Source organism: Cervus elaphus, chromosome 5 (genome assembly GCF_910594005.1).
Source record: "Cervus elaphus chromosome 5, mCerEla1.1, whole genome shotgun sequence".
In the NCBI taxonomy this organism is placed as follows: domain Eukaryota; kingdom Metazoa; phylum Chordata; class Mammalia; order Artiodactyla; family Cervidae; genus Cervus; species Cervus elaphus.
Genome location: NC_057819.1, coordinates 115,590,480 through 115,600,373, shown reverse-complemented (window position 1 = coordinate 115,600,373; position 9,894 = coordinate 115,590,480).

Here is a 9,894-nt window from a genome sequence, read left to right as displayed (position 1 = left end):
AAGTTCCAAGGTGACAATGATGCTGCTGGTCTGAGGACCTACACTGAGTAGCACCAAGTGAGAAAACTTTGCAGAAAATATCATAGTCTTTTTGAACTGTGAAACAATTATGAAAATATAAATGATAATATAAAGCAAAATGATAGTTGTGCTGTGCTTAATCACTCAGTCATGTCCGACTCTTTGTGACCCCATGGACTGCAGCCCACCAGGCTCCTCTGTCCATGGGCATTCTCCAGGCAAGAATACTTGAGTGGCTTGCCATGCCCTCCTCCAGGGGATCTTCCCAACCCAGGGATCAAACCCAGGTCTCCTGCATTGCAGTGGATTCTTTACTGTCTGAGTCTCCAGAGAAGCCCAAGAATACTGGAGTGAGTAGCCTACCCCTTCTCCAGGGGATCTTCCCAACCCAGGAATCAAACCAGGGTCTCCTGCATTACAGGGGTATTCTTTACTGTCTAAGTCACCAGGGAAGCCCAAAACTGAGATATGGAGAGATAAAATAAATTTTCTAATGTCATACAGTAGGTAAGTAGCAGATCTGGAATTGACCCTAAGGCCCCACTCCCTTTTCTACACACACACCTGCAGGGCTATTGGGAAAAAAAGAAGGAAGATGAAAGGAAGGAAAAAAAGGATTTTACAATAGATATTGTCCCAATTTTTCAGCCCATTGTAATATCTCTTTTGGGAGTGCTTCTGGGTAAGATGGAACAGTTCATAGCAAGCCAACACTTTCTCCAGGAAGAGCTAGAAAAGTCAGATAAACTGCAGAACTAACATTTATAAAAGCATTAGATGTGGACAAAATTGTAATTCTAGAAGACACATGCACCTCTACGTTCATAGCATAATTCACAATAGCCAAGACAGGGAAACAACCTAAATGGCATCCACAGATGAATGGATAAAGAAGATGTGGTATATACACATACAATGGAATATTACTCATCCATAAAAAAGAATGAAATAATGCTGTACACTGCAACATAGATGTAGCTAGAGATTATCATACTAAGTGAAGTCAGAAAAAGAAATACCATATGATATAACTTATATGTCAAATCTAAAATACGAAAAAAATAAATAAATAAATAAATAAAAAATAAAATAAAATAAAATAAAATACGACACAAACGAGAACACACTTGTGGTTGCCATGGGGGAGGAGGGTGGGATAAGGAAGTACTGGGAGTTGGGAATTAGCAGAAGCAAACTGTTATATATAAAATGGACGAACAACAAGGTCCTACTCTATAGCACAAGGAACTGCGTTATGGCTTAATTCTTTCAGTATCATGAATTAAACCATAATGGAAAAGAATATAAAAAAAGAATAGTTACATGTTAACACAACACTATAAATTAACTAGACTTCCAAAAGAAAAGCATTAGAGAGCTGCAGAAGTTCTCTAGACAGACTAATGTTCTGGGGGCTAGAGGGGGATTTTATAGAAATGACTGAAAGTCTATAGCTCCTTTTCCCCTGGGAGCATTCATGAATTCTGAGCAGGACCAAACACTGATAATCTGGGCTCATCCTAAACAGAGGGCTTTGTTGCCAAGCAGAAAAACCGTTAGAGCTTCCAACAGTCACATAAGAACCAGAAAATCAAAATGAGAGACTTTAGGGACCTCCCATATGCAGCCAGTTTCTCCTCCAAACCCATGCTGAATTCCAAAGGTATGCAGGGAGGAAAGCTAAAAAGAGACACTGACAAACCTCTGAAAAGCAAAGCAGAAATTCTTATATTTCTCTTGGTGTTGAGGACACAATCTGCCAGGCCTCAGCTGGAAGCTGAGGATGGTCACATTTAAAAATAGGGCAAATCCAAGGTGCGCTGAATCTCATCAAATCTGTAATACAGCCTCACCCCCACAAGACCCGCATTGGATTAATGGGACTGGCCACACTTTGTGTCTTACAGAGCTAGAATAAACTGTCTCTGGTGGAAAACAACCATTTTGTGGAGACTTTACAGTGCCTAGATACATAATTTCTAACACACAATAAAAAATTACTACCTATGTGAAAAGACAGAAATATATGACTGATAATCAAATGAAAAAAATACACAATAGTAAATTCGCAGTAGCATCTACTATGAATTCACAGTAGAAGACAAAGGTTTTTAAATAATTATTTTAACAGGTTTAGAAAATATAAAATATACAAAATAGACGAAAAATGGAGAATTTTAACAGGGAATAGAAAATTTTAAATTAAGTGGTTATTTGATAACAAAAAAATCAAATGGACACTGAAAATAAGAAATCGATGGATGGGTTTACTAGCTATAACAGAGACAGGGTAAATGCACTGACATACAAGTCAATATCTCTTTTGAGAGGAACAAAGGAATTGGAAAAGAATATTCCTAAATACCTCCCTACTTCTCCTCCCAACCCCCACAAACTCATTCCGTTTCCTGCCTTATATATATGTTAGTCACTCAGTCGTGTCCAACTCTTTGCAACCATGTGGACTATAGCCCACCAGGCTCCTCTGTCCATGGAATTCTCCAGGCAAGAATCCTGGAGTGGGTTGCCATTTCCTTCTCCAGGGGATCTTCCCAACCCAGGGATCAAACCTGAGTCTCCCACATTGCAAGCAGCTTCTTTACCATCTGAGTCACCAGGGAAGTTTCAGCTTTATAATTTTAGGTGATATTTTTTAGGAGTAACTGCAACAGATATTGTTGTTGCTGTTACTATTATTTTTATTTTGAAATAATTTTAGATTTACCAAAGAATTGTAAAGATAATAGAAAGAGTCCCTGCAAATCTTCACCCAGTTTCCTCTAGGATATATATATATTTTTTAGCAAGTACTAAACCTTTGGGCAAGTAAAATGATCCTCGGTTTTTATTTCCTCTTATGTCAAATTAAAAGGTTGGACCATATTCTTTAAGATCTCTTCCAACTCTAATAACCTATGATCTAAATTGAAGATATATTTTAAATTCTGCCTAGTGGCCACTAAAAGATAATGAAGATGATGATTAATATTTTATATGCATGAGCTATTATTACTATGTGCCTACACTCTCCATGCATTATCCATCATTTAATCCTCACAAAACTGAACCTATGGGCTAGGTTCTATTATGATGTCCATTTAAGAGATGGAGAAACTATTCACACAGACATTATGAATTGGTGGAAGTCCTACAGCTCTCTATGCTGTGATAAAGGCACTAGATTAACTCAACCAACCCAATTGTAATGAGTATTTACCTGGAGAGGGTGAGGGGAGAAATGAAAGAGTGGAAATAGAAGAAGGAATTGGGATAGTCGTGGTATAAGAGAAATGGTCCTTGGGACTTCCCTGGTGGTCCAGCACTTAAGAATTTGCCTGCCAATGCAAGGAACAGAGGTTCAATCCCTGGTCTGGGAAGATACCACACGACACGGAGCAACTAAGCGCACATGCCACACCTACCTAGCTCGTGCGCCCGGGAGACCACGCTCTCCAACAAGGGAAGCCACCACAACGAGAAGCCCACGCACCGCAACTAGAGAAACCAACAAAGACAGCACAGCCAAAAAACAAATGCAATTAATTAATTTAAATAAAAATTAAAATGAAGGGCTGCATAGTTATGCAAGATATGGACCCTGAGGGAGGCTAAGTGACCTCCCTGATATTTTTAAAAAAGACAGAGAGAAATGGCCTTTGATTTAGAATAAGCAGTCCCATTTTAAGCTCCAGCTCTACCATGTTTTGGCTTTGGGACTTGAAGCAATTCATGTCAAGTGCTCTAAACTTCAGTTTCTACATCCCCCAAATAAGGGAAATTCTATAATAGTAGCTGCTATAGACTAGATGTTTCTATCTGCCCCCCACCAACACACACTCAAAATTTATGTTGAAACCCTAATCCCCAGTGTGATGGTATTTAGAGGTGGGGCCGTTGGGAGGTAATTAAGGCTAATTAGGTCATGAGGGTGGGGCCCCATGATGGGATTAATGCCCTCATTAAAGGGAAGAGACACAAAATCTCTGTCTTGGCCACGTGGGGATGCACAAGAAGGCATCTCTTTGCAACTCACGAAGAACCAAATCAGCCAGCACCTTGATCTTGGACTTGCCAGCCTTCAGATCTGTGAAGAATAATGTTGTGTGTCTAAGCCACCCAGTCTACAGCATCTTTTTTGTAGTACCCTAAGGTGGCTCAGTGGTGGAGAATCCACCTGCCACTGCAGGAGACCTGGGTTCGATCCCTGGGTCGGGAAGATCTCCTGGAGGAGGGCATGGCAACCCACTCCAGTATTCTTGCCTGGAGAATCCCATGGACAGAGGAGCCTGGCAGGCTACAGTCCATGGAGTTGAAAAAGAGTCAGTCCTGATTGAGCAACTGAGCATACGCACAGCCCAAACTGACTATGGGGGCTAACACCTACAGGACATACTGTGCGCCTGGCTTGCTCCAGGTTTCTTCATTCATTGCACAAGTATTTTTTGCAAACTTCTCTGTGTCAGGCACTGTTCTAAATGCTCCAGACACTCAGCAAACAAAACCAGATCCCTCCTTTCTATAGCTTATGGTTTAATTTGGAGAGATGAGCAATAAACAAGTAAACCATTAGTCCTTACAAAAACTATACAGAGTAGGTACTATTATTAGCCTCCTTATTTAAACAAGGAAACGGGCAGAGCAGGTAAGGGGATTTGCTCACTCCCACAGCTGGGAAGTAATAAAAACAGATTCAAATGCAGACTGTTTGGCTCCAGAGGCCACACACTCCACGTCTACACTGTTCTGCCTGTGTGGTAGTGGTTTCACAAGAATCTTGTGAGAATCTAGTGAGAGAAATGTACTAAAACTCTTTGCAGGACTTCCCTGGTGACCCAGTGGCTAAGACTCCACATCCCCAATGCATGGGGCCCAAGTTTGATCCCTAGTCGGGGAACTAGATCCTGCATGCTGCAACTAAGACCCAAGCACAGCCAAATAAATAAAAACAGTTTTTTAAAAAGTCTCCTTGTAAACTGTAAAGCACTGTACACACACTGGAGCCGGCTGGCCAGGACCTGCAGAGGCAATGACTGTGGTGGGAAAGTACCTCCAGTGTACTGCTCACTATGAGGCCCCTTCAATTCCAGAATTCTCTGGGATGCTCCTGACGTGAGTGGTGAGGGGCTGGCAGGCATGCAAAATAATGAATTTGGCTGCCTTCCTGGTGGTTCAGATGCCCCACAGAGACACAGCCTGAAACACTACCTTGATCTTCACTCATCTTATTTTGGGTCACCATCCTGTCAGAAGAGAAGTCCCGTAGGCAGAGTGACTAAGGCTGGTGAGTCATGCACCCTGCCAACCTCCTCCATATACCAGCATCCCTCAGGCGAGGGAAAGAGAGGAGAGCTTGTGCCCACCTGCACCCAGTGTCAAGAGCTGGGGCTAGGGAAGCGAGGACTTCCCTTCAGGCAAGACAGAAGGCTCTCTATAGTCACTCACAGACCCTCACCCACACACAACACACACACACACACACGCATGAAACAGTCTCCTGCCACAAGGAGGTACTTGTCAATCCTTCCTTAGAAAAGGGCCCTCGGACTTCCCTGGTGGTCCCTTGGTTAAGACTCTGTACTTCCACTGTAGAGGGCACAGGTTCGATCCCTTGTTGGGAAAGTTCCACAGGCCACATGATGCAGCCAAAAAAATAAGAAGTCCCAGTAGCTACTGGCTGGCTGAGTGAGTGCATAAGTGGAAGGACAATTAACAGATCACATTTGCAAAGCGATTAACAGCTTACAAACAGATGTCCCATATACTAGTTCATGTAATCTTGAAAAAAGAATGAGGTGGGTATCACCTGAATCCCAAATATATAAATAAAAATACTGATGCTCAGAGAATTACCGTCAACTCTTCAAAGTCTCACAGCTGATTAAGGGCATTTACTGAATGAATGAATGAGTTGGTGAATCAGGATCTGAAACCACGTTGTCTTCTCTGAATTCAGTTACTCTCTTTACCATATATGATGGCACTCTCCTCATGAAGAATTAAACACAGTCTCAGGTGGCTCAGATGGTAAAGAATATGCCTGAAATGTGGGAGACATGGGTTCAATCCCTGGGTCGGGAAGATCCCCTAGAGAAAGGAATGGCAACCCAGTCCAGTATTCTCACCTGGAATTCCATGGACAGAAGAACCTGGCGGGATACCATCCACCAGGGGTCTATAAGAGTCAGACACGACTGAGAGACGAACACTTTTCCTTTTTCCTCTGAGGGAGGGAAGTTGGAGGCAGTAGTGATAATCAGGCAGTTCAGGAAGATGTCCTGCAAACCAGTGTCACCTTCTCAGCTGATGCCTTTCCACAGAGAGAATGACCCACCCTCTGAGTCCACCAAGTTCGTGCTCTGGCAGCCACCCCAGACCATACTGTCATAACATTTTCACTTACAGACTCACCCCATTTAGGCTGTGAGCCCTGAGCTTTGTGCATCTCTGGGTCCCCAGCATCTCTGGCATCAGCCAGGTAATGAATAAATGAATGAAGTATGTGGCAGAACTCCTTATATTCTCCAAAACAGCAGTAATCTGACCCCCAAGATTCCATACAATAGTTTGGTAGCAAGAAGATGTACAGGGCCAGTTCTGAAAATCCAAAATCTGCCTCTTCTCCTTGCCCCCACCCACCTCCCTCTGTCTCCCTTAGAAAGCCCACTAATATTTAGGAGGCTAATATCAACAGAGCAATCTCCACTTTCAGAGAACAAAAGAGGACAAGGACATCCCAACTGCTCCACCCCAGACATCCCAGAGAGCTAAATTCTCTTTCTCCCTCAAAAGGGCCCACATAGCATGCTTCCACCCACGACTTGGCTCTCCCACATACACACATACCCTTTTCTACCTCCCTGCAGACAGCCTGCTGCTGCCACCTTCCCACCCAGTCCTCAGCTATCAGAACTCTGAACACCCAAAAAGGGAAAAGCAATTTGTGCTGAGAGAAGATAGAGCCAGGGAGGAAGGGAAGGGCTGTTTGCTGCCAGCTGACGTCCTGCAGACTGAGCTGCCTGCGTCTGTGCCAAGGGTGTGGCCACCGGCAAAATCTGATCAAGACGGAGACGGAGAGAGAGAAATGTATACTGACTCCTACAGCACTTTCTGAGTTCTAGCTTAAACTGTCCTGAATTGGCCTCACCGAGAGAGAGGGTGATATCAAAGGCTGGGGACTTTCCTGGTGGTCCAGCGGTTAAGAGTGTGTTTCCATTGCAGGGGACGTGGGTTCGATCCCTGGTCGGGGAACTAAGCTCCTGCATGCCACCTGGTGAGGTCAAAAACAAACCAACAAACCAAAGGCTCACTCATGATGAAGGATGGTCGGTCATACATTCATTCAACAAACATTTACTGGGCATACTACATGCCAAGCAGCACAATCAGCACAGGGATGCAGCTGTGAAAGACAGCACACCTGTCCTGGGAAAACTCACACTGGAGCGGGAGAGATAGACAAGTAAACAGGCAACTGTTCTGCAGAGAGATCAGAGGAAAGGAAGAGACACTGGGCACAGTAAGAGGTCAGAGGAGGGGCACCTCACCCAGACTCAGGAGCGAAGAGGTAGTCAGGGAGTCTGCCTGGAGGAGGCCACACCCAACACACTGAGTCAAGAGGAACGAGGAGGAATCAGATCAGTGATCACGGGAGGAGAGGCATTTCTGGGCAGCAGGAACAGCCTGTGCAAAGACCTGGGGCTGACACAGAGAGAACCCTGCTGGCATGGGCCATGATCTGGAGCAGCCCAGTGAGGGGCTAAGCAGAGGAAAGGTCAAAAGAGGAGTGCCTTTGTCGCAGATGTTAAGGAGTTTGGATGTTGTTTTCCAAGACAGCTGGGCTTTCATCAAAAGGCTTAACAGGAAGAGGTGACTGACCCAATCTGCATTTTGGAAAAATGAGTCTGGCAACCAAGTGGGGAAGAGAGTCCCAGGGTTCAATAGGGGGAAGTAAGGGACTTTTCTGGGGGTTCAGTGGTTAAGACTTCACCTTCCAATGCAGGGGGTGCAGGTTCAATCCCTGGTTGGGGAGCTAAGATCCCATGTTTCAGGGCCAAAAATAAAAAAATAAAACAGAAGCAGTATTGTAACAAATTCAATAAAGACTTTTTTAAATGGTCCACATTAAAAAAAAAAAAAAAGATGGGCAAATAAGAGAACACCAAGGAAGCTAGGGTTGTAACCCAGTGAGAAATGATGAGAACTTGAATTTAGGATGATTCTGAGGGCAGGAGGAGGAAGACACAGATCTGAACAGGATCTAAGAATTAGACTTCCTGGACATGGTGACCAGCAAGGGAATTTGGGGGTCAGGGGAGGGAGAGGAAGATGATGCCCAGGTCCTGTTTTTGGTGTTGAGTGAATCAGATGAGCATGCCTTAAATAGAGTTGGGGAATCTGAGCAGAGGAGAAATTTTGGGCTGGAAACAGACAAGTTCAACATGGAGACTCTTGAGTTTAGCAAGATCTCTCTTGCAGACATCCAGATGCAGCATGGGGTGGAGGTAAGGTGTGGGGCTAGAGATGAACACAAGAGCTGATGCATACCTGCTGTGGTTAAAATTCTGGGTGTGGATGAGATCGTTGGAGAAGAATTTGCACATCTGAGAGTGTATAGACTCTGTCTTCCTGCCCCCAGGCAAGATGGGCTGAGATAATGTAAGTGAAAGTGCTTGGCCTGACACATGGGTCAGAATGGATGCTCAGTAAATTGCAGTTGAATGAACAGCAGGTCCAGAATCATGAAGAATCATTTAGTCTAATGTTTTGCTTCCCAGGTGGCGCTAGTGGTAAGGAACCTGCCTGCCAATGCAGGAGACATAAGAGACGAGGGTTCAATCCCTGGCTCAGGAAGATCCCCTGGAGGAGGGCATGGCAATCCACTCCAGAGAATCCCATGGACGTAGGGACCTGGTGGGCTACAATCCATAGGATCACAAAGAGTCGGACACAATTGAAGCAACTTAACTACAATGTTTTGCTTCAGAATACAATCAACATCATTCCCCTCTTTCTTTCAAAACTTTCAGTCCTGTTATCTCTCCTTTTTTTAAAAAATCCTATCATCTCTTGATCCTAATTGAAAAGTTCCACACCTCATACACATTCTTCCTATCAGATTCCAGTCTTTGAGTCCTGATCATCTTGCTCGCTATATTCACCAACTGCTCACCCTCTCTCCCTGCCTCCTACACTCTCCCTTTGCTGATATTTTTAAACTGTTTATTTTCAGATACTCTTCATCACTGCCATCAGCTGCCTATTTGAGATATTTTCATCAAATATTGTATTTGTGTAGTTAAATCGTAACTTTTTGTACAGGAAAGCAATGACACAAGTAATCCAAAAAAAAATGATCAGTTTAAATGACTCTTAATTGGGTTGGGCTTCAGTCGTTGCATCTGAATATGGGTTTATTAGATAATCCAAAAGTCAAATTCGGACAAAATGGCCATATTAGGGAAACTGATCCAAGAGGAACTTGCTTAGAACTTGCCCAATTGTTCCATTCCAAAGCCTTCAACATGGCACCCAGACTTCTACCTATCCATCTTTCTATCCACCTATCCATTCCATCTAACAATCTTCCCATCCATCTATCCTCCAAATCCATCTGTCTGTCCGTCCATCCATCCATCTATCTAAAAACACCTTCTGAATGCCTGCTCTAGTCCAGACACTTCACCAGGCGCTGTTGTTCAGTCGCTGTCATTTCTGACTGCAGCATGCCAGGCTTCCCTGTCCTTCACCATCTCCCAGAATTTGTTCAAATTCATGTCCATTGAGTCTGTGATGCCATCCAACCATTTCATCCCCTGTTATCCCCTGCCTTCAATCTTTCCCAGCATCAAGGTCTTTTCCAAAGAGTCCAGCTTT